Source organism: Zea mays, chromosome 10 (genome assembly GCF_902167145.1).
Source record: "Zea mays cultivar B73 chromosome 10, Zm-B73-REFERENCE-NAM-5.0, whole genome shotgun sequence".
Taxonomy (NCBI): Eukaryota; Viridiplantae; Streptophyta; class Magnoliopsida; order Poales; family Poaceae; genus Zea; species Zea mays.
Genome location: NC_050105.1, coordinates 123,910,852 through 123,934,904, shown reverse-complemented (window position 1 = coordinate 123,934,904; position 24,053 = coordinate 123,910,852). Strand labels below are relative to the sequence as shown.

General features: G+C 45.4%; 2 pseudogenes; one reads left to right on the top strand and one right to left on the bottom strand.

The window, feature by feature from the left end:
• The window catches only part of LOC118473589 (signal recognition particle 19 kDa protein-like), a 100,004-nt pseudogene that overhangs the window by 14,574 nt on the left and 61,377 nt on the right, over window positions 1-24,053 (bottom strand).
• Window positions 8,314-9,958, top strand: LOC103642785 (heat shock 70 kDa protein BIP2-like; annotated as a pseudogene).

Below are 24,053 nucleotides of genomic sequence, written 5' to 3'. Positions count from 1 at the left end.
TCCGAATCGGAATAGCCAATTAAATCAAAAGTAGCTCCTTTGGGATACCACAAACCAATGCTTGTGGTATGCCTGAGATACCTAAGAATTCTCTTAACAGCGCGAAGATGAGCTTTCTTAGGATTAGATTGAAATCTAGCACACATGCAGACACTAAACATAATACCAGGCCTAGATGCGGTAAGGTATAATAAACTACCAATCATAGAACAGTAGAGAGTTTGATTAACCGGGTTACCTCCCTCATCTAAGTCGAGATGTCCATTTGTAGGCATGGGGGTCTTGATTGGTTTGCACTTCTCCATGTTGAACCTTTTCAACAAGTCTTTGGTATACTTCTCTTGTGAGAGAAAGTTACCATCTTTCATTTGCTTGACTTGAAAGCCGAGGAAGTATGTTAGCTCACCAATCATTGACATCTCGAACTCCTTCGACATCAACTCACCAAATTCCTTGCAATGATAGTCATTTGTCGAGCCAAAGATTATATCATCAACATATACTTGACAAATGAAAATATCACCGTTATGTTTCTTTGTGAAGAGAGTTGTGTCGACGGTCCCGATCTTGAAGCCCTTTTCGATGAGGAAGTCGCGAAGACGCTCATACCAAGCCCTTGGAGCTTGCTTTAGCCCATAAAGCGCCTTGGACAACCTGTAAGCATGGTTAGGATATCTAGGGTCTTCAAATCCAGGCGGTTGCTCAACATATACAAGTTCATTTATGAAGCCATTTAAAAATCCACTTTTTACATCCATTTGATAAAGTTTTATATCATAATGATGCATATGCAAGTAGGATACGGATGGCTTCCAGTCGAGCAACCGGTGCAAAGGTCTCTCCAAAATCTAAGCCTTCAACTTGAGAGAATCCCTTTGCGACAAGTCTTGCCTTGTTTCTTACAATTACACCTTGATCATCTTGTTTGTTTCTGAACACCCACTTTGTTCCAATGATTCTTGCATCTTGTGGGGGCTTCTCCAGGGTCCAAACTTCGTTACGGGTGAAGTTGTTAAGTTCTTCATGCATGGCATTCACCCAGTCCGGATCCTGTAGCGCCTCATCTATACAAGTAGGCTCAACACAAGAAACAAAAGAGTGATGTTCAATAAAAGAAGCATGTCTATGTGATCGAGTAATAACCCCTTGTGAAGGACTCCCGATGATTTGGTTTTGAGGATGAGCTTGAAGTAGTGATGAGTTTCTCCTGTCAACTACTTGGGAAGAGGATCCAGGAGCATCAACATCTTCGGCTTGTACCCTTGCTTGTTCATGAGAGACAAATGTATCTTCATTTGCATGCCTCTCATCTTTTTCATCATCTTGTGGTACATTTGATGAAGAAGGTCTGTCAATGATTTGCACCTCTTCTTCATCTTCTTTTGGTTTGATAGCTCCAATAGGCATGTTCTTCATTGCTTCCCTAAGTGGCTCATCACCTACATCATCAAGATTTTCAAGTGCTCCTTGGGAGCCATTAGTCTCATCAAATTCCACATCATATGTTTCTTCTACCACGCCAGTGGCATGGTTGAATACTCGATATGCTTTGGACTTTAATGAATAACCCAAAAGAAAACCAATATCACAACGTCTTTGAAACTTCCCTAGGTGATGGTGTTTCTTGTAGATGTAGCATTTGCACCCAAACACCCGGAAGAAAGAGACATCTGGCTTTTTTCCATTTAGCAGTTCATAAGGAGTCTTCGCAAGTAGCCGGTGAGGAAATAGCCTGTTTGATGCATAACAAGCAGTGCTGACAGCTTCAGCCCAAAACCTCTCCGGTGTGTTATACTCATCAATCATTGTTCTTGCAAGAGTGATCAAGGTCCTATTTTTCCTTTCAACAACTCCATTTTGTTGAGGTGTGTATGTGGCAGATACTTCATGCTTGATCCCAATTTCATCACAGTACTCATGAATGTTGGTGTTGTCAAATTCTTTGCCATTGTCGCTTCTAATCTTCTTAATCTTGCAATCAAATTCATTTTGTGCTTTCTTGGCAAACTTCTTGAATATAGATGCAACTTCAGATTTGTCATGGAGAAAGAACACCCAAGTGTATCTTGAGAAGTCATCAACAATCACTAGACAGTAGAGGTTGCCACCGGCACTGACATAATTTGTAGGTCCAAATAAATCCATATGAAGTAGTTCTAGTGGCCTTGATGTTGACATGAAAGCTTTAGTGGGATGTGTATTAGCAACTTGCTTTCCAGCTTGACATGCACTGCATGGCTTGTCTTTTTCAAACACCACATCCTTTAATCCTCTAACCATATCTTTCTTTAATACCTTCTTGAGTGTGCTCATCCCAACATGTGCAAGCCTCCTATGCCAAAGCCATCCAAGAGAAGCTTTGGTGAAGAGGCAAGTTCTTAAGTCTGCATCTTCTGAAGTGAAATCCACTAAGTAGAGGTTGTTGTATCTAAATCCCTTGAATACCATTGATTCATCATCCATCTTTGTTACAATAACCTCTGTTTGAGTGAATAAGCATTGAAGTCCAAGATCACAGAGTTGACCCACTGATAATAAATTGAAGCTCAAAGGTGCAACTAAGAGAACATTTGATATTGATAAATCATTTGAGATTGCCACCTTGCCAAGTCCTTGTACTTTTCCTTTTGAATTGTCTCCAAATGTGATTTTATCTTGACCATCAACATTCTCATCTAGTGAGGTGAACATCCGTGGGTTGCCTGTCATATGTTGTGTGCATCCACTGTCAATAACCCAATGACTCCCACCGGTCTTGTAGTTCACCTACATTCACAGACAATTCAAGCTTGAGTTTTGAGGGCCCTATATTGCATAGGACCAGTGACTCTCTCAATTAAGGACTTTGCCACCCAGATTTGTCTAGGTCTACTCTTGTTTGGTGGACCTAGGAATGTAACCTTAACCTTTCCATTTGCAACCTTTCTTAGAACATAGTGAGCATTGAAAGCAAATGGTCTTGAGTGCTTAGGCAAGGGAGTTGGTGGTTTAGCTTTGCAGTTGTGGGCAAAATGACCTTCATTTCCACACTCAAAGCACTTGATAGGCTTGTGAGTCTGCTTTGGCTTGTATTGAGTGGTAGCTTTCTTTTGCACAAAAGCATTGTATCCAATACCACTCTTGTTATTTTTCATAACAGTGTTCATAAGCAGCTAATTTTGGAGGTATTGACCCTTGTTGAACTTTTGCACACTTGTTGCAAGATGTTCATTTTCACTTTTTAGTTTCTTGACCTCATTCTTAAGCCTTTGATTATCCACTGCCAACTCATTGTTGAAATCATTGTTCTCAATAGCAACATTTCCTCTAGTAGTTGCATCAGTCAAGTAATTCTTCAATTTTTGGTTGTCTAAAGTCAGGACTTCAACTTTTTCAGTCAATTCAGCATGTAGACTAGTTTGCTCTTCTTGAATCAAATCATCACATGAGGTTGCTACATCAAACTTAACAACAGGGTTAATAGCCTCATGTGTTTTGCAAGATAAAAGTTCATTTTCAACAAGAAGATTGTCATGATCAAATTTAATTTGAGTATAGTCTTCCTTGATCTTTACTAGTCTATTTTGCAACTCCCTATTAGCTTCATTTAATTTGTCATATTTTTCCTTAGCATCTTTTAGGGAGTTTGTGAGCTCATTTATAGTTGATGACATAGTTTTATTCTCTTCTTTTATTTCATCACTGGCCTTTATAACTATGTCATATTTGGCATTTAAAGATTCATTTTCATTTTTCAACCTATCACATTTAGCTTTTGACTTTCTAATGATTTGAGTATATTCTTTAAGCAAGTCAGCTAACTCATCATATGAAGGTGAAGCAAATTCCTCATCACTATCACTATCACTATCATCAGCAATATTAATATCATTTTGTACCTTCCGTTCACCCCTAGCCATGAGGCATAGGTGAGAAGTGGATGATGGCGATGGTGGTGGTGAAGAGAAGTCCCCGGCGATGGCGGCAACTTTTTCATCATTCTCTTCTTCACTTGAAGAAGACCCACTTGATGATTCGATGTCGGTGAGCCAGTCGCCAACAATATATGCCTTTCCATTCTTCTTTTTGTGGAACCTTTTTTGCTTCCCGTCCTTTCTCTTGAAGAATTTCTTTTCCTTCTTTTCATCATCGCTGTCATCTTCTTTCTTGCCCTTGAACTTGTTCTTCTTGGGCTTGTTGCATTGATGAGCAAGATGACCAAGCTCACCACAGTTGTAGCAGTCCATCTCAGAAATGGGCTTTCTTTTGTTGGAAAAGAACTTCTTCTTCCTTGAATCAAATTTGATGCCTTCTCTATTTAGCTTCTTCAACATCTTGGTGGTCTTCCTTACCATCAAGGCAATGTTTGCATCAAGGTCATCATCACTTGAGGATTCTTCCTCAACTTGTATTTTTGCTTTTCCTTTTCTTTCCTGATTTGCTTTGAGAGCCAAATCCTTTCATTTGGAAGATGATTCTTCTTTGTCGTTGATGTGCATGTACATTTCATGGGCATTGATCTTTCCCAAAATTTGTGTAGGTGTGGTAACTGAAAGATCCATTTGATGTAGCACAGTGACAATGTGTCCATATTTGTCTATTGGGAGGACACTGAGAATCTTCCTCACAACATCCGGTTGTGAGATTTGAGTAAGCCCCAAACCATTAACTTCCTCTACAAGAATATTGAGTCATGAGTACATAGCATTTGCATTTTCATTAATAAGCATTTCAAAAGAATTTAACTTTTGCATGGCTATGTGATATCTTTCCTCACGTTCACTTCTAGTTCCTTCGTGTAGAGCACAAATGTCCATCCACAAATCATGAGCATTTTTATGATTTCTTACTCTATTGAACACATCTTTGCAAAGGCCTCTAAAAAGGGTGTTTTTGGCCTTAGCATTCCATTTCTCATAATTGAACTCATCTCCTACAAGATTTGTGGGATCTCTAGGTTCGGGGAACCCTTGTGTGGCGGCTTTATAGACACCAATGTCTATAGCCTCTAAGTATGCTTCCATACGAATTTTCCAATAAGGAAAATCGTCACCATCAAAAACGGGAGGAGGTCCATCCCCACCGGACATCGTAACTCTAGCGATTAAGCTAATCTATGAGCAACAAGGCTTTGATACCAATTGAAAGGATCACGATGCCCAAGAGGGGGGGTGAATTGGGCTTTTCTAAAAATCAACACTAATTAAAACCTAAGCAAGAGCTAAGCAAGAGCCCAACTTCACCCCAACAACTAGCACTAAGAATATAATACTAGAAATGCAACAAAGCTAAGACAATATTTCAAATACTTGCTAAACAAATACACAATGTAAAGTGCTTGAATTAAGTGCGGAATGTAAAGCAAAGTTTAGAAGACTCCTCCAATTTTTCCCGAGGTATCGAAGAGTCGGCACTCTCCACTAGTCCTCGTTGGAGCACCCGCGCAAGGGTATCGCTCCCCCTTGGTCCTCGCAAGAACCAAGTGCTCACTACGAGATGATCCTTTGCCACTCCGGCGCGGTGGATCCCTCGAGACCGCTTACAAACTTGAGTCGGGTCACCAACAAGATCTTCACGGTGATCACCAAGCTCCCAACGCCACCAAGCCGTCTAGGTGATGCCGATCACCAAGAGTAACAAGCCGTAGACTTTCGCTTGACCAAGAGAAGCCTAATGCAAGTGGTGTGTGCTCTAGGTGGCTCTCAATAGCGCTAATGAGGAACAAACGCGGATTATGATTCTCTAATCTCCTCACTAGGCTTTTGGTGCTTGCAATGCTCTAGCAATGTGCTGGAATAAATGTGAAGTGCAAGACATTGAATATGGTGGGTGGAGGGGGTATAAATAGCCCTCACCCACCAACTAGCCGTTACAGGCATTTCACTGCGCGATGGCGCACCGGACAGTCCGGTGCGCCACCGGTGCGCCAACGGTGCGCCAACGGTCGTTTCCAACGGCTAGTTCTGACAGGGAGCCGTTGGACTCATGGCGCACCGGATAGTGAACAGTCCACTGTCCGGTGCACACCGGATAGTCCGGTGCGGTGTCCGGTGTGCCACTAAAATTCAACTCTGAAAGCTGCGCTCTCGGGTTTCTGCGAAGGGGAAGCCTCTGCCGTGGACCAGCCTGGCCCCACCTGGCAAAGGGTGCACCGGACAGTCCGGTGCACACCGGACAGTCCGGTGCCCCAAAGCCAGAAACACTAACTCTTGTTTTTCAGCTGATTTTCAAATCGGTTTTCGCTCTAACTTGTGTGTGAGTTCTAGAGTGACACCTAGCACTGTATATGAGTGTGATTGTGCACCAACACTACACTAGAACTCTCTTGGTCAAACTACTCATCGACAACCCCTCTTTATAGTACGGCTAAAAGAGAATAAAAGACCTAACTAAAATGCGAGTGTCCACATCTCCTTGACACTCGGACTCCGTAGACCTTCACCTTTTGTTTCGTCGTTTTAGCCGTCGCTTCGAGTTCTTATCTCCGGGATTGTTTTCACCGTTGTAGTACTTCTACCTGTCATGCGACCTAACTTACCATTTGTCTCTACAAAACACACGTTAGTCACATATAATATTACGTTGTCATTAATCACTAAAACCAACCAGGGGCCTAGATGCTTTCAGTGGCCATCATAAATGTGGTGTCCTGTAAAGCAGGGATAGAGGTAGAGTTGAAGACCGGATTCGAGATAATGTTATTTATCTTACATCTTATCTATTATCTCCCTCTCCAAGATCTCGACCCTCGTGGGCGGGACCTAGGGATCATCCCAAAGTCCGGAGGAGATTCTAGGGATCATTAGGGCATGTACAGTGGTGATTAATCTAGAGGCTCTAGAGGTGTTTAAAGGGGCTATTTGCAAAAAAACATGGAGTCGTCTCTCTGTGAAGAGACGCCTCTTTCTCGTAACCCAAGTAGCAACAGATGCCACACCTCCCACCGTACGAATTTTTCGTTTGTTCTATCGATACGATGTTGTAAAAGCGCATTTACTTCTATATTTATTAATAGACTACATTTATAGACACTCTATTATATAATAGTCTCTTGGTTGTCTCTTGTGCTTGAAGAACTATTTTGGTGTCTGTCCACTATACATGCCTTTAGTGATCGGCGCCATAAGTTTGGTTTGTAAATGGATGATAAGACATGGTTTAGAGTTTTTCCCCTTGAACAGAAATAAGGGTGCGTTTGGTTGTGGAACAGTCAGGACAGGAGCGTCCCCTGGCGTCCTCTCTCGTCCCTCCAATTTTGAGGGATAACTGAGACAACACTGGGATAGTCCTGTCCCAACCCTTGACACTGAACCAAACAACCTTATTTGAGGGATCATCTCATCCTGTCCCGTCCTGTCACTGCAACCAAACACATCCTAATAGTATTGTTTGTTTTTTGGATAGCTGGATGGGCTGGACCACATCGAAGTAGATGGGCCAGGCTACATGGTAGGACGATTACTAGATGGGCCAGTCCACATCGCGGTGTCTGTCTTGTCTTCGAGTGGAAAGAAGAGCATCCGACGGACATTGACATGCGTTGATGAGATCCGACGGACACGCGTTGGCCGGTGACATGTTATGGCCCCCGCATCTCCTGACGGGCGTCCATGTCACCCTGCCTGACCTCCCCATCCAATCGTTCGTTCTTCCGTATAAAAGGATGTCTGTTCAGCATTCCACTCCATGACAGCAGCGACGGTGTTTGCGGTCCCTGGTCGAGCCCGAGCGCCTCCCTCCCTGTTCGTCTCGCTCCTTCGCAGAGGTACTAGCTATCATCATCTTCTACCTGGTTTTTGTCAGCTACGGTTTTGGAAAGAAATGTTGCGCGTCGTCATCCATGGCGGAGCAAGCCAGCTGCTGAATGGCGGCGTCGAAGCCCCCATCCAGATCGCTGTCTGAGAAACGGACGAAGTGCAGTCGCGAGAAGTGTTGATCCGTCTCAAACATTTGGGACTGTGATTTTCTTTTGTTTTCTACCGCAGCAATACCATTTTTCTCTGTTTGTAGACACATACGGAGTTAATAAACTAAAACATTTGTATTACTAGAATGATTCAGTGGTGAGGACAAGGTCAATATAATAACGTAATCCTTTGTTTTATTCCTGACAATTGAGAGGAATGTTCTGATAGTAAATGGTTACTCTATTACTAGAATAATTCAGTAACAAATCAAGATCTTGTATCGTTCGGTAGAAAGCATTAATTGTGGTTGTAATCCAATACAGTTTTACCACACTTTTGACTGGAAACACATAAATAGTTAGTTGGGTTACGATCCTGATTAATTTGTCTTTTGCCATCGCTAAGCATCTTTTCTCCGTCAAAATATATGGACACCATGATGGGGCGTCGTCTTCCCGTGAGCCTTGTACCACTACTCATGGTGGTCATGGGTATGTATGTATGTATGTAATTCTTCTTCTTATTAGCTTTTTTTATTATGATTGATCGAGTTCCATTCGACGAATCGATCTTGCATTGCAGTGGCGGCGGCGGCGTTCGACATCTCAAGAGCCTCGGCGGCGGCGGCGTTCAACATCTCAAGAGCCCCGCCGGCGTTCGGGGTCCGAAGAGGGGCTCCGAAGGAGTACTGCGAGTGGCGCGGACCTTGGGGCACGGCGCCCTTCCTGCTGGGGTCAGCTGCGGCCATCCACCTCGGCAACACCAACTCGTGCATCGCCGCCTACGACTTTCGCCCTGGGAGCCACGAGTACTACCAGCTCTACATGCCCTCTTGGGTGGCCGTCACGGACAATGGCACGGTCCTCTCCGACGAAGCTGCTATGAACCACGCCACCGTCAGCCCCGGGACGGCCATCTCGGGCTTCACGCACATCCTCGACCAAAAGCTCAAGGATGAAGTGGTGAAGAGCGAGATGAAGCTTTCGCCGCCGTACAAGCTCTCCGAGAGGGACGGGTCGCCATCCAATTTAATCATCCAAGCCGGCGTGGCCAGGTCATAGAGTTCTCCCCCCTAGATCTCACTGTCGTCCTCATCTCCGAGCTAAAGCACAGGGTGGAGGCTCACCTGGGCCGTGAGCTCTCGGCTGCTGTCATCGCTGTGTCGCGTCACCTCAACTACAACGGAAGGCAGGACATCGTCAATGTGGGACGGTACGACGCTGGCTTCCGCCGGGCCGCCAAGGCCATCGACCGGCAGATCACGGCGGCTGTGGCGTATCACCACCACACGGAGCAGGGTGATGGCAAGGCTATCCTTGTCTTGCGTGTTGGTGGCCGCACGTCCGACGCCACCATCTTCAAGTTCATTGATGGCGAGGCTCGCTACGTCGCTGCGCAGGATGATATCTACTTGGGAGGCAAGTAGTCAAGCTCGATGACGGGTCAATACCTTGTAGTGTACTACTACTATAGTACTTGCTTGTTGGCATGCCATCGTAGGTGACGACTTCACGGCGCGGATCGTCGACTACATGGCAGAGCTCATCAAGGAGAAGAACCAGTGGGACATCAGGCAGGACGCGGAGGCGCTGCGCAGGCTAAGGGTGGCCTGCGAGCACGCCAAGAAGGCATTGAGCGACCAGGAAGAGACGATGGTGCAGATACATGTCGCCGGCATCGAGTCGTCAGCGCTCCTCACGCGGGCCAAGCTGGAGGAGCTCAACCAGGACATGTTGGACAGGGTCATGGGACTTGTGGACGGAGCGTTGATGGGGACAAGGAGTGGGTGGTTGACCCGGCCCCGCGACGAGAGCCGCAAGGACATGGTCGACGAGATTGTCCTCATCGGCGGCGACGCGAGGATGCCCAAGCTCCGTCAGCTCGTCGAGGACTACTTTCATGGCAAGTGGCCAAACAGCCGCAAGGGAGTGGAACCAGAGGACGCCATCGTCCAGGGCACCGTCATCCTTTCCCGTCCTAAGGCGGCGCGCTACCTAGAGGAGTGCTTTGACTATCTTTACGGCAAGGACGATAGGGGTCAGCCAAGTTTTGTATTTAGAACGTTGGATTAATCCCAAAAATAACCAAGTCGTAATCTTGCATTCTCATTCCTTCTCTGTGATCGACCCCTGGCCAAGGAGTCATATTGTTTGTTTAATTGTTCTGTTAGGGCTTCTTTAGATGGCAGGATCGGTAAAAACATAAGGATAGGAAAAATATAGTCTTAGAGGTTCAAGACACTTGCAATTCTATAGGAACTCAATCCTTTGTTTTGCTTCAAACGACAACATAGGAAAAATAAAATTTTCTATAGGATTGTAATCCCTCAAAATTCCTTCATTTTTACTTTATTCCAAAGGAGTTAGTAATATATTGGTAATGATGGATAAACTATTGCCTATTAGAAATCTGATTGTCAGTGCTAGATAATGGTTTAGATTTATTTTGTTATGAAACAATTATGTGAGTGCGATGAACGAGATCGATCAACGCAAGTCTGAGCTTTTAACTCTTTTCTCGATCATACACTGGCATTGCTAGCTGATACGCTTGTGGCTGGCTGCTAGGATAGATTGTTGATTGGAATAACAAATATAATCAAGTTCCCCTTAATGCTGACTATAAAAATGCGTGCTTCGTTCGTGATCATAGCACTGCTCACACACATTCATTTGACATCGATGACTGCAATAGCTAGAGCTCTCGCCTGCATGTATGTTAGCCACTGAATGACAAACACACACAAAGCAGTGTTTAAGCTCACAACAATCAGGCAGCCTCTCCCATCAAAGAGAAATATAATAGTGCTAAACGTACAACACCAAGGTCCTACTGATAGATAGACCCCCCAACAAACTACCAAAGCCTACTGATGATCTGAAAATAAATTAAAGCGGACAAGTTAAACACACCAACAATAACAAGCACCAGTCTCGTCGTACTAGCTCACTCACTATCTGAGATAATATAGCAGTCTTCGTCAACTAAGCATGCATGCCAGCATACTTGACCTCCCATCGGCAGGCATCCTCCTCCTCCTACAACCACCACAAAAAGAAATGGTCAACATGTGATCTATAAAACTAGCGCATCGAGTCAAGTCTGTTCACCTGCGGGTGATAAAACAAACTAAGACTAGTGATATTCTCTGTTACCAAGAAAAGGAACTAGAAGAACCATTCAAACAAAATAGATGAGAGTTGAGTACCCACGTGAAAGCGCACGTGATCAGCATGGTGAATATCGAAAGCCAAATATCATGTCTTGAATGTCGAAGGTAGTTCCGAAGGACCTAGTCGCCCGATTCTCCAATATTTGGACTCCCACATCAGTCGTCTTCATGACGGTCATGCACAGCCCGTAGGTTGAGTCAGCGTAGAACATATTCTGGGGTGGAAAATCATCGTCACCGCAGCACCGGTGAAGACCATCTCCACTAGAGGCAAACTGGATCAGCTGCTAAAAACCGAAGGCTTGCCTTTCCAGCTCATATGGTCGGCATCTGATTCGAAGCAAATGGTGCCTCCACTACTTATTCGCCGATAGTTTAGTGATTTCATTGACTCTATGATCACGTTATCGAGACGATCGAATGTGTCGCTCGATAGGATAGTCCACGACTATCTGTGAAGGTGCCAACCTTAGGTTCTGGCCGTTGGCCACGATCCCTTCTACCGTCAGTGAATAGGTCAGTTTAGAGGTGGTCCGGAACAGTGGGGTGTAAAGAACATCTGCGCCCTGGCCACGGTAGTCACCAAGATTCATGTATCCTATGGCCATCTCATTGCTGGGCAGACAGTAGCTGAAAGCTTTATAGTTGATCTGACTTGAAACTTGCTCGAAGAATGAGATGCCTGAGGAGCCAAAACCAACAATCCCCACTTCTTTGTAGTTCTTGTACTCCACGTCCAGGCTGCAGCCGAACATGAAGCTGGACCTGGTGTTTGTCCCAATAGTAAGTTTGTCCCAAAACATTAGAAGTGTTCTATAGGAATCATCCATGTGTTGGTTCCAAGGGCACTTCTAACGAGATGAAAGCAGACATATCTATCAATGTGACAGAGGACAGAAGCATTAACAGTTTTCTATTTCTGATGCACATCAACATCGGCACGCCACCTATTATGAACCTTGTCGGGATCGACACAGGATCGACACTTTCTTGTGTACAGTGCCAGCCATGCCAGCCACGCCAGCCACATTGCCATCAACAAGCTGCCAAGGCGGGTCAGATCTTTGACCCTAGTAGATCAACCACATTTCATCATGCGGGCTGCAAATCAAGAAAATGCCTTGTAGTCAAGGATTCCCTTAGTCTCGAGTTTGCTAACTGCATGGAGAATGAGAATACTTGTCTGTACTCAGTTACCTATGGGGGCAGGTGGACGTACACGGCTGGCAAAGTGGTTTGGGACAAACTTACCATTGGGACAAACACCAGGTTCAGCTTCATGTTCTGCTGCAGCCTGAACATGGAGTACAAGAACTACGAAGAAGCGGGGATTGTTGGTTTTGGCTCCTCAGACATCTCATTCTTCGAGCAAGTTTCAAGTCAGATCAACTATAAATCTTTCAGCTACTGTCTGCCCAGCAATAAAATGGCCATAGGATACATGAATCTTGGTGACTACCGTGGCCAAGGCGCAGATGTTCTTTACACCCCGTTGTCCCGGACCACCTCTAAACCGACATATTCACTGACGGTAGAAGGGATCGTGGCCAACGGCCAAACCTAGGGTTTGCACCTTCACAGATAGTCGTTGACTCTGGTCATTGTGGACTATCCTATCGAGTGACACATTCGATCGTCTCGATAACGTGATCATAGAGTCAATGAAATCACTGAACTATCGGCGAGCAAGTAGTGGAGGCACCATTTGCTTCGAATCAGATGTCGACCATATGAGCTGGAAAGGCAAGCCTTTGGTTTTTAGCAGCTGGTCCAGTTTGCCTCTAGTGGAGATGGTCTTCACAGGTGTTGCGGTGACGATGATTTTTCCACCCCAGAATATGTTCTATGCTGACTCAACCTACGGGCTGTGCATGACCGTCATGAAGACGACTGATGTGGGAGTCCAAATATTGGGGAATCGGGCGACTAGGTCCTTCGGAACTACCTTCGACATTCAAGGCATGATATTTGGCTTTCGATATTCAGCATGCTGATCACGTGCGCTTTCACGTGAGTACTCAACTCAAATCTATTTTGTTTGAATGGTTCTTCTAGTTCCTTTTCCTGGTAACAGAGAATATCACTAGTCTTGGTTTGTTTTATCACCCGCAGGTGAACAGGCTTGACTCGATGCGCTAGTTTTATAGATCACATGTTGACCATTTCTTTTTGTGGTGGTTGTAGGAGGAGGAGGCTGCTTGCCGATGGAGTTCAAGTATGCTGGCATGCATGCTTAGTTGACGAAGACCGCTATATTATCTCAGATAGTGAGTTAGCTAGTAGGACCAGACTGGTGCTTGTTATTGTGTTGGTGTGTTTAACTTGTCCGCTTTAATTTATTTTCAGATCATCAGTAGGCTTTGGTAGTTTGTTGGGGGGTCTATCTATTAGTAGGACCTTAGTGTTGTACGTTTAGAACTATTATATTTCTCTTTGTCGGGAGAGGCTGCCTGATTGTTGTGAGCTTCAATACTGCTTTGTGCGTGTGTGTCATTCAGTGGCTAACATACATGCAGGCGAGAGCTCTAGCTATTGCAGTCATCGATGTCAAATGAATGTGTGTGTGAGCAGTGCTATGATCACGAACGAAGCACGCATTTTTATAGTCAGCATTAAGGGGAACTTGATTATATTTGTTATTCCAATCAACAATCTATCCTAGCAGCCAGCCACAAGCGTATCAGCTAGCAATGCCAGTGTATGATCAAGAACAGAGTTAAAAGCTCAGACCTGCATTGATCGATCTCGTTCATCGCACTCACATAATTGTTTCATAACAAAATAAATCTAAACCATTATCTAGCACTGACAATCAGATTTCTAATAGGCTATTTATCCATCATTACCAAAATATTACTAACTCCTCCTTTGGAATAAAGTTAAAATGAAGGAATTTTGATTGTAATAATTTTATTTTTCCTATGTTGTCGTTTGAAACAAAACAAAGGATTGAGTTCCTAGAATTCCTATGGAATAGACCATTGCAGTGAGATTTTAGAGGATTTCAATCTCTTGAAAATTTTCCTATAGAATTGCAAGTGTCTTGAACCTTTAATACTACATTTTTCCTATCCTTATGTTTTTACCGATCCTGCGATCTAAAGAAGCCCTAACAGAACAGTTAAAACAAACAATATGACTCCTTGGCCAGGGGTCGATCACAGAGAAGGAATGAGAATACAAGATTATGACTTGGTTATTTTGGGGATTAATCGGACGTTCTGAATACAAAACTTGGAAGACCCCTACCATCCTTGTCGTAAAGATAGTCAAAGCACTCCTCTAGGTAGTGTGCCGCCTTATGACGGGAAAGAATGGTAGTGCTCCGGACGATGGCGTCCTCTAGTTCCACTCCCTTGCGACTGTTTGGCCGCCTGCCATGAAAGTAGTCCTCGACGAGTTGACTGAGCTTGGGCATCCTCGCGCCGCCGCCGACGAGGACGATCTCGTCGACCATGTCCTTGCGGCTCTCGTCGCGGGGCCGGGGCAGCCACCCACTCCCTTTCCCCATCACTGCCCCGTCCACAAGTCCCATGACCGTGCCCAACAGGTCCTGGTTGAGCTCCTCCAGCTTGGCCCATGTGAGGGGCACCGACGACTCGATGCCGGCGACATGTATCTGCACCATCGCCTCTTCCTGGTCGCTCAATGCCTTCTTAGCGTGCTCGCAGCCACCCTTAGCCTGCACAGCGCCTCCGCGTCCTGCCTGATGTCCCACTGGTGTTGCTCCTTGATGAGCTCTGCCATGTAGTCGACGATCCGCGTCGTGAAGTCGTCACCTGCGATGGCATGCCAGCAAGCAAGTACTATAGTAGTAGTACACTACAAGGTATTGATCCGTCATCGAGCTTAACTACTTGCCTCCCAAGTAGATATCATCATGCGCCGCGACGTAGCGAGCCTCGCCATCGATGAACTTGAAGATTGAAAGGGAAATAGGGTTAATCTTTTCCCACAATTAATTTTGGTGGTTGAATGCCCAACACAAATATATGGACTAACTAGTCTGCTCTAGAATACACGTTCTACAGGTGCATAAAGGTTCAACACAAACCAAAAAATATTCAAGTTAGGGATCAAATTCAAAGGAGCAAAAGAAACCAAGTGTGCTGTGGTCTGGCGCACTGGACTGTTCGGTGCGCCACCGGGCAGTGTCCAGTGCACCAGGACTGTATAGAGTCCAAACAGCCGCTCTCGGGTTTTCGCAGGCGCGTTCCGCTAAAATTCACCGGACTGTCCGGTGTGCCAGCGGGCAATGGCTAACTCGCGCAACGGTCGACTCTACAAAGGTGAACAGTGCAGCTACAGTGCAACGCAGAAGTCAGAGCAGGAAGTCAGAGGGGCATCGGACTGTCCGGTGTGACACCGGACTGTCTGGTGCCGCAAGGAGACAAAGCTCCAACGGTCGACTTCGCTCTGAACCCTAACGGTTGGGTGACGTGGCGGCGCACCGGACAGCCTACAGTGCCTGTCCGGTGGCGCACCGGACTGTCCGGTGCGCCCATCGACAGCAGCCTTCCCCAACGGCCTTTTGGTGGTTGAGGGCTATAAATACCCCCCAGCCACCACAACACCAAGCACCCAAGCATTCTGAACATTGCATTCAATACAAGAGCAATAGACTCCACTCAAAGACACAATCAAAGCGATCGATCCACTCAAAGTCCCCAAATCAACTATAGTGCATTAGGACTTGTGAGAGGATCTCTTGTGTTCCTTTGTTGCTCTTGTTTGCTTGGCTTGGCCTTCTTTTTCTTTTCAATTCTTACTCTCAAGTGCTTTGTAAGCAAGGCAAAAGACACCAATTGTGTGGTGGTCCTTGCGGGGTCTAAGTGACCCATGAGATTAAGGAAGAAGGCTCACTCGGTCTAAGTGACCGTTTGAGAGAGGGAAAAGGTTGAAAGAGACCCGGTCTTTGTGACCACCTCAACGGGGACTAGGTTCTTTAGAACCGAACCTCGGTAAAACAAATCACTGTGTTCATTCGTTTGATTTCCATTTGATTTGTTTTCCCCCCCTCTCTCGGACTTGACTTTAATTCTAACGCTAATCCCCGCTTGTAGTGTGTGCTTAAGTTTATAAATGTCAGGATTCGCCTATCAACCCCCCCCCTCTAGGCGACTTTCAAAGATGGTGGCGTCGGACGTGCGGCCGCCAACACGCAAGACAAGGATAGCCTTTCCGTCACCCTGCTCCGTGTGGTGGTGATACGCCGCGGCCGTCGCGATCTGCCGATCGATGGCCTTGGCGGCCCGGTGGAAGCCAGCGTCGGTTTAAATCCCAAGCAAGTCAAACTTCTTAATTTTTTCTAATCTCATCCAATTCATGGGTAACTGAGAGTGCCTAGAGGGGGGGTGAATAGGTGATCCTGTGAAACTTAAACTTATCGCCACAAAAACTTGTTAAGTGTTAGCACAATAATCGCCAAGTGGCTAGAGAGGAGTCTCAACAAAACACAATACCACAAGAAATCAAACACAGGGATGACACAGTGGTTTATCCCGTGGTTCGGCCAAGACCAACGCTTGCCTACTCCATGTTGTGGCATCCCAACGGACGAGGGTTGCAATCAACCCCTCTCAAGCGGTCCAAAGACCCACTTGAATACCACAGTGTTTTGCTTGCTTTTTCTCAATCCCGTTTGCGAGGAATCTCCACAACTTGGAGCCTCTCGCCCTTACAATTGAAGTTCACAGAGAAACACAGAGCAAGGGGGAATGAGCAACGCACACAAGACTTCAAAAGATCAGAGCAACAACACGCACACAAGTCGCAACAAGAGCTCGCAACACAACTCAAAGAGTTCACAACTCCACAAGAGCTCTATATGCTATCACAATGAAACGAATGCGCGAGATCGATGTCTTGGTGCTTAGGAATGTTGTAGGAATGCTTGGTGTTCTCCTCCATGCGCCTAGGGGTCCCTTTTATAGCCCCAAGGGAGCTAGGAGCCGTTGAGAACAAATCTGGAAGGCCATCCTTGCCTTCTGTCGTCGGGCGCACCGGACAGTCCGGTGCACACCGGACACTGTCCGGTGCCCGATTTCCTTCCTTAAACAGTGCAGTCGACCGTTGTAGATCTGGGAGCCGTTGGCGCACCGGACATGTCTGGTGCACACCGGACAGTCCGGTGCCCCCTTCCGACCGTTGGCTCGGCCACGTGTCGCGCGCAGATCGCGCGGCCGACCGTTGGCCCGGCCGACCGTTGGCTCACCGGACAGTCCGGTGCACACCGGACAGTCCGGTGAATTATAGCCGTACGCCGTCGGTGAATTCCCGAGAGCGGCCACTTCGCTCGAGGCAGCCTGGCGCACCGGACACTGTCCGGTGCACCAGACCGAAACAGCCTCTTGGCTGTACACAGCCATCTCTTCTCTTTTCTTCTTCTTTCTGTTTCTAACACTTAGACAAGTATATTAGTACACAAAACCAATGTACTAAGGCTTAGAAACATACCTTTACTCTTGATTTGCACTTTGTCCATCCATGAGCATAAATTCACATTTAAGCACTTGTGATGGCACTCAATCACCAAAATACTTAGAAATGGCCCAAGGGCACATTTCCCTTTCAATCTCCCCCTTTTTGGTGATTTATGCCAACACAACATAAAGCAACTAGAACAAGTGCAATATCACTTCAAATAAAAACTCAAATTCATTTTGATTCAATTTGGCATATATGGATCATCCTTTGCCACCACTTGGTTTGTTTTTGCAAATCAAACTCAAAATCCTATCTCTAAGTCAAATCCACTTGTAGAGACATAAAGAGAGGTTTTCCAAAGAAAATTGATTCAAGATTCCAAAAACTCCCCCTATTTCCCATAATCAATACTTCTCCCCACAAGAAGCCAACTTTTGACAAGAGAGACAACAAAAGAGATTTGACAAACCAAAAGCTCTATTCTACTGTTTTCAAAATCTCTCAAGTGGTAGCTGATCCATTTATCACTTTGGCCTTTATTTTCTCCCCCTTTGGCATCAAGCACCAAAACGGGATCAATCTTGGCCCTTTAACCCCATTGCCTCACCAAAATCTTCAATTAAGAGCAAATAGGCAATAAGAGTTAAAAGATGAACTTGGAGAAATTACTCTTTTCATCGGAGTGCAGTGGAAGTCTTTCACGGTCCAAGTCCACCTTTCCCTTTCAAACCTTCTTTGAGACTAAAACAATCAAACTCAAACAAATGGTTAGTCTCAAAGGGTCAAGTTGCAACACGTCTCCCCCTAAAACTGTGCATCACTTTGCAACGGACTTGTGAGGTCCAGGGAGTGTGTGTACAACTTGAGCACCACAATAAACAACAAAATGCAAAAAGGAACATGATCAAGGCATAAACACATGTATGCTATAAATCAATCCAGGTTCCGCGAATCTAAGACATTTAGCTCACTACGCAACCTGCAAAAGGTCTTCTCATCTAGAGGCTTGGTAAAGATATCGGCTAGCTGGATTTCGGTGCTAACATGAAACACTTCGATATCTCCCTTTTGCTGGTGATCTCTCAAAAAGTGATGCCGGATGTCTATGTGCTTTGTGCGGCTGTGCTCAACAGGATTTTCCGCCATGCGAATAGCACTCTCATTGTCACATAGGAGTGGGACTTTGCTCAGATTGTAGCCAAAGTCCCGGAGGGTTTGCCTCATCCAAAGTAGTTGCGCGCAACACTGTCCTGCGGCAACATACTCGGCCTCAGCGGTGGATAGGGCAACGGAAGTTTGTTTCTTAGAGTTCCACGACACCAGGGACCTTCCTAAGAATTGGCACGTCCCCGATGTACTCTTCCTATCGACCTTACATCCAGCATAGTCGGAATCTGAGTATCCAACCAAGTCAAAGGTAGACCCTTTTGGATACCAGAGCCCGAAGCAAGGCGTAGCAACCAAATATCTTAGAATTCGCTTCACCGCTACTAAGTGACACTCCTTAGGATCGGATTGAAATCTAGCACACATGCATACGCTAAGCATAATATCCGGTCTACTAGCACATAAGTAAAGCAAAGAACCTATCATTGACCGGTATGCTTTTTGATCAACGGACTTACCTCCTTTGTTGAGGTCGGTGTGTCCGTCGGTCCCCATCGGAGTCTTTGCGGGCTTGGCGTCCTTCATCCCAAACCGCTTTAGCAGATCTTGCGTGTACTTCGTTTGGGAGATGAAGGTGCCATCCTTGAGTTGCTTCACTTGGAACCCAAGGAAGTAGTTCAACTCGCCCATCATCGACATCTCGAATTTCTGCGTCATTACCCTGCTAAACTCTTCACAAGACTTTTGGTTAGTAGAACCAAATATTATGTCATCGACATAAATTTGGCACACAAACAAATCACCATCACATGTCTTAGTGAACAGAGTTGGATCGGCTTTCCCAACCTTGAAAGCATTAGCAAGTAAAAAGTCTCTAAGGCATTCATACCATGCTCTTGGGGCTTGCTTAAGTCCATAGAGCGCCTTAGAGAGCTTACACACGTGGTCGGGGTACCGTTCATCCTCGAAGCCAGGGGGTTGCTCCACGTACACCTCCTCCTTGATCGGCCCGTTGAGGAAAGCGCTCTTCACATCCATTTGGTACAACCTGAAAGAATGGTGAGCGGCATATGCTAGCAAGATGCGAATTGATTCTAGCCTAGCCACAGGAGCAAACGTCTCCTCAAAGTCCAAACCTGCGACTTGGGCATAACCTTTTGCCACAAGTCGAGCCTTGTTCCTCGTCACCACTCCGTGCTCATCCTGTTTGTTGCGGAACACCCACTTGGTTCCCACAACGTTTTGCTTGGGACGAGGCACCAGTGTCCAAACTTCATTGCGCTTGAAGTTGTTGAGTTCCTCCTGCATGGCCAACACCCAGTCCGGATCTAGCAAGGCCTCTTCTACCCTGAAAGGCTCAATAGAAGAGACAAAGGAGTAATGCTCACAAAAATTAACTAATCGAGATCGAGTAGTTACTCCCTTGCTAATATCACCCAGAATTTGATCGACGGGATGATCCCTTTGAATCATCGCTCGAACTTGGGTTGGAGGTGCCGGTTGCGCTTCTTCCTCCATCACATGATCATCTTGTGCTCCCCCTTGATCACACACCTCCTGTTGATGAACCTGTTCATCGTCTTGAGTTGGGGGTTGCACCGTTGTTGAGGAAGAAGGTTGATCTCGTCCATCTTGTTCCTGTGGCCGCACTTCTCCAATCGCCATGGTTCGTATAGCTGCCGTCGGAACATCTTCTTCATCTACATCATCACAATCAACAACTTGCTCTCTTGGAGAGCCATTAGTCTCATCAAATACAACGTCGCTAGAGACTTCAACCAAACCCAATGATTTGTTGAAGACTCTATACGCCTTTGTATTTGAGTCGTAACCTAACAAAAACCCTTCTACAGCTTTGGGAGCAAACTTAGAATTTCTACCCTTCTTCACTAGAATGTAGCATTTGCTCCCAAATACACGAAAGTAAGATACATTGGGTTTGTTACCGGTTAGAAGCTCATACGACGTCTTCTTGAGGAGGCGGTGAAGGTAGACCCTGTTGATGGCGTGACAAGCCGTGTTCACGGCTTCCGACCAAAAGCACTCGGGGGTCTTGAACTCTCCAAGCATTGTCCTCGCCATATCGATTAGCGTCCTGTTCTTCCTCTCTACCACACCATTTTGCTGTGGTGTGTAGGGAGCGGAGAACTCGTGCTTGATCCCTTCCTCCTCAAGGAACTCCTCCACTTGAAGGTTCTTGAACTCGGACCCGTTGTCGCTTCTTATCTTCTTCACCTTGAGCTCAAACTCATTTTGAGCTATCCTTAGGAAGCGCTTGAGGGTCCCTTGGGTTTCAGACTTATCCTGCAAAAAGAACACCCAAGTGAAGCGGGAAAAGTCATCAACAATAACTAAACCATACTTACTTCCTCCTATGCTCAGATAGGCGATGGGTCCGAAGAGGTCCATATGCAGCAGCTCCAGGGGTCTTGAAGTGGTCATCACATTCTTGCTGTGATGCGCTCCTCCCACTTGTTTACCTACTTGACAAGCTGCACAAGGTCTATCTTTTTCGAATTGCACGTTAGTCAAACCTATCACGTGTTCTCCCTTTAGAAGCTTGTGAAGGTTCTTCATCCCCACATGTGCTAAGCGGCGATGCCACAGCCAGCCCATGCTAGTCTTAGCTATTAAGCATGCATCTAGACCGGCCTCTTCTTTTGCAAAATTAACTAAATAAAGTTTGCCGTCTAATACACCCTTAAAAGCCAGTGAACCATCACTTCTTCTAAAGACAGACACATCTACATTTGTAAATAGACAGTTATACCCCATGTTGCATAATTGACTAACAGATAGCAAATTATATCCAAGAGACTCTACTAAAAACACATTAGAGATAGAGTGCTCATTAGAAATTGCAATTTTACCTAACCCTTTTACCTTGCCTTGATTCCCATCACCGAATATAATTGAATCATGGGAATCCTTATTCTTGACGTAGGAGGTGAACATCTTCTTCTCCCCCGTCATATGGTTTGTGCATCCGCTATCAATAATCTAGCTTGAACCCCCGGATGCATAAACCTGCAAGGCAAATTTAGGCTTGGGACTTAGGTACCCAACTCTTGTTGGGTCCTACAAGGTTAGTCACAATTTCCTTAGGGATCCAAATGCAAGTTTTATCACCCTTGCATTTTGCCCCTAACTTCCTAGCAATCACCTTTCTATCCTTTCTACAAATTGCAAAGGAAGCATTCAAAGCATGATATATTGTAGAAGGCTCATTAACTTTCCTAGGAACATTAACAACATTTTTCCTAGGCATATTATGAACAACATTTCTCCTACCAACATTTCTATCATGCACATAAGAAGAACTAGACGCAAACATGGCATGAGAGTCAAAATCATCATAAGTGTTATAATTCCTATAAGCATTTCTAGTTTGTCTCCTATCATGATACATAAAAGCATGGTTCCTTTTAGTACTACTAGCCATAGGAGCCTTCCCTTTCTCCTTGGTGGAGATAGGAGCCTTATGGCTTGTTAAGTTCTTGGCTTCCCTCTTGAAGCCAAGTCCATCCTTAATTGAGGGGTGTCTACCAATCGTGTAGGCATCCCTTGCAAATTTTAGCTTATCGAAATCATTCTTGCTAGTCTTAAGTTGAGCATTAAGACTAGCCAACTCATCATTAAGCTTGGAAATTGAAACTAGGTGTTTACTGCAAGCATCAATGTCAAAATCTTTACACCTAGTACAAATTACAACATGTTCTACACAAGAATTAGATTTATTTGCTACTTCTAATTTAGCATTTAAATCATTGTTGACACTTTTTAAAGTAGAAATGGTTTCATGACAAGTAGATAGTTCAAAAGAAAGCATTTCATTTCTCTTAATCTCTAATGCAAGTGATTTTTGTGCTTCTACAAATTTGTCATGTTCTTCATACAACAAATCCTCTTGCTTTTCTAAAAGCCTATTCTTATCATTCAAGGCATCAATCAATTCATTAATTTTATCTATCTTAGATCTATCTAAGCCCTTGAACAAGCATGAATAATCTATGTCATCATCATCACTAGACTCATTATCACTAGAAGAAGCATAAGTGGAGTCTCGAGTACTCACCTTCTTCTCCCTTGCCATAAGGCATGTGTGACGCTCGTTGGGGAAGAGGGATGACTTGTTGAAGGCGGTGGCGGCGAGTCCTTCATTGTCGGAGTCGGAAGAGGAGCAGTCCGAGTCCCACTCCTTGCCTACATGCGCCTCGCCCTTTGCCTTCTTATAGTTCTTCTTCTTCTCCCTCTTGTTCCCTTGATCCTGATCACTATCATTGTCGGGACAGTTAGCAATAAAATGACCAAGCTTACCACATTTGAAGCATGAGCGCTTCCCCTTTGTCTTGGTCTTGCTTGGTTGCCCCTTGCGGCCTTTTAGTGCCGTCTTGAATCTCTTGATGATGAGAGCCATCTCTTCATCATTAAGTCCGGCCGCCTCAATTTGTGCCACCTTGCTAGGTAGCATTTCCTTGCTTCTTGTTGCCTTGAGAGCAAGAGGTTGAGGCTCATTGATTGGACCGTTTAGAGCGTCGTCGACGTATCTCGCCTCCTTGATCATCATCCGCCCGCTTACGAATTTTCCGAGTACCTCCTCGGGCGTCATCATCGTGTACCTGGGATTCTCACGAATATTGTTTACGAGATGAGGATCAAGAACGGTAAAGGACCTTAGCATTAGGCGGACGACGTCGTGGTCCGTCCATCGCGTGCTTCCGTAGCTCCTTATTTTGTTGATAAGGGTCTTGAGCCGGTTGTAAGTTTGGGTTGGCTCCTCTCCCCTTATCATTGCGAATCGTCCAAGCTCGCCCTCCACCAACTCCATTTTAGTGAGCATGGTGATGTCGTTCCCCTCGTGAGAGATTTTGAGGGTGTCCCATATCTGCTTGGCGTTGTCCAAGCCGCTCACCTTATTGTACTCTTCCCTGCACAAAGATGCTAATAGAACAGTAGTAGCTTGTGCATTTCTATGGATTTGTTCATTTATAAGCATAGGGCTATCCGAGCTATCAAATTTCATTCCATTCTCTACAATCTCCCATATGCTTGGATGGAGAGAGAATAAGTGACTACGCATTTTGTGACTCCAAAATCCGTAGTCTTCCCCATCGAAGTGTGGAGGTTTGCCAAGAGGAATGGAAAGCAAATGCGAATTCGAACTATGTGGAATACGAGAATAATCAAATGAAAAGTTCGAATTGACCGTCTTCCTGTAGTCGTTGTCGTCGTCCTTTTGGGAAGAGGTAGACTCATCACTATTGTCGTAGTAGACGATCTCCTTGATGCGCCTTGTCTTCTTATTCTTCCCGTCTTTGCGCTTGTGGCCCGAGCCCGAGTCAGTAGGCTTGTCATCCTTCGGCTCGTTGACGAAGGACTCCTTCTCCTTGTCGTTGATCACGATTCCCTTCCCCTTAGGATCCATCTCTTCGGGCGATTAGTCCCTTCTTGAAGAGAACGGC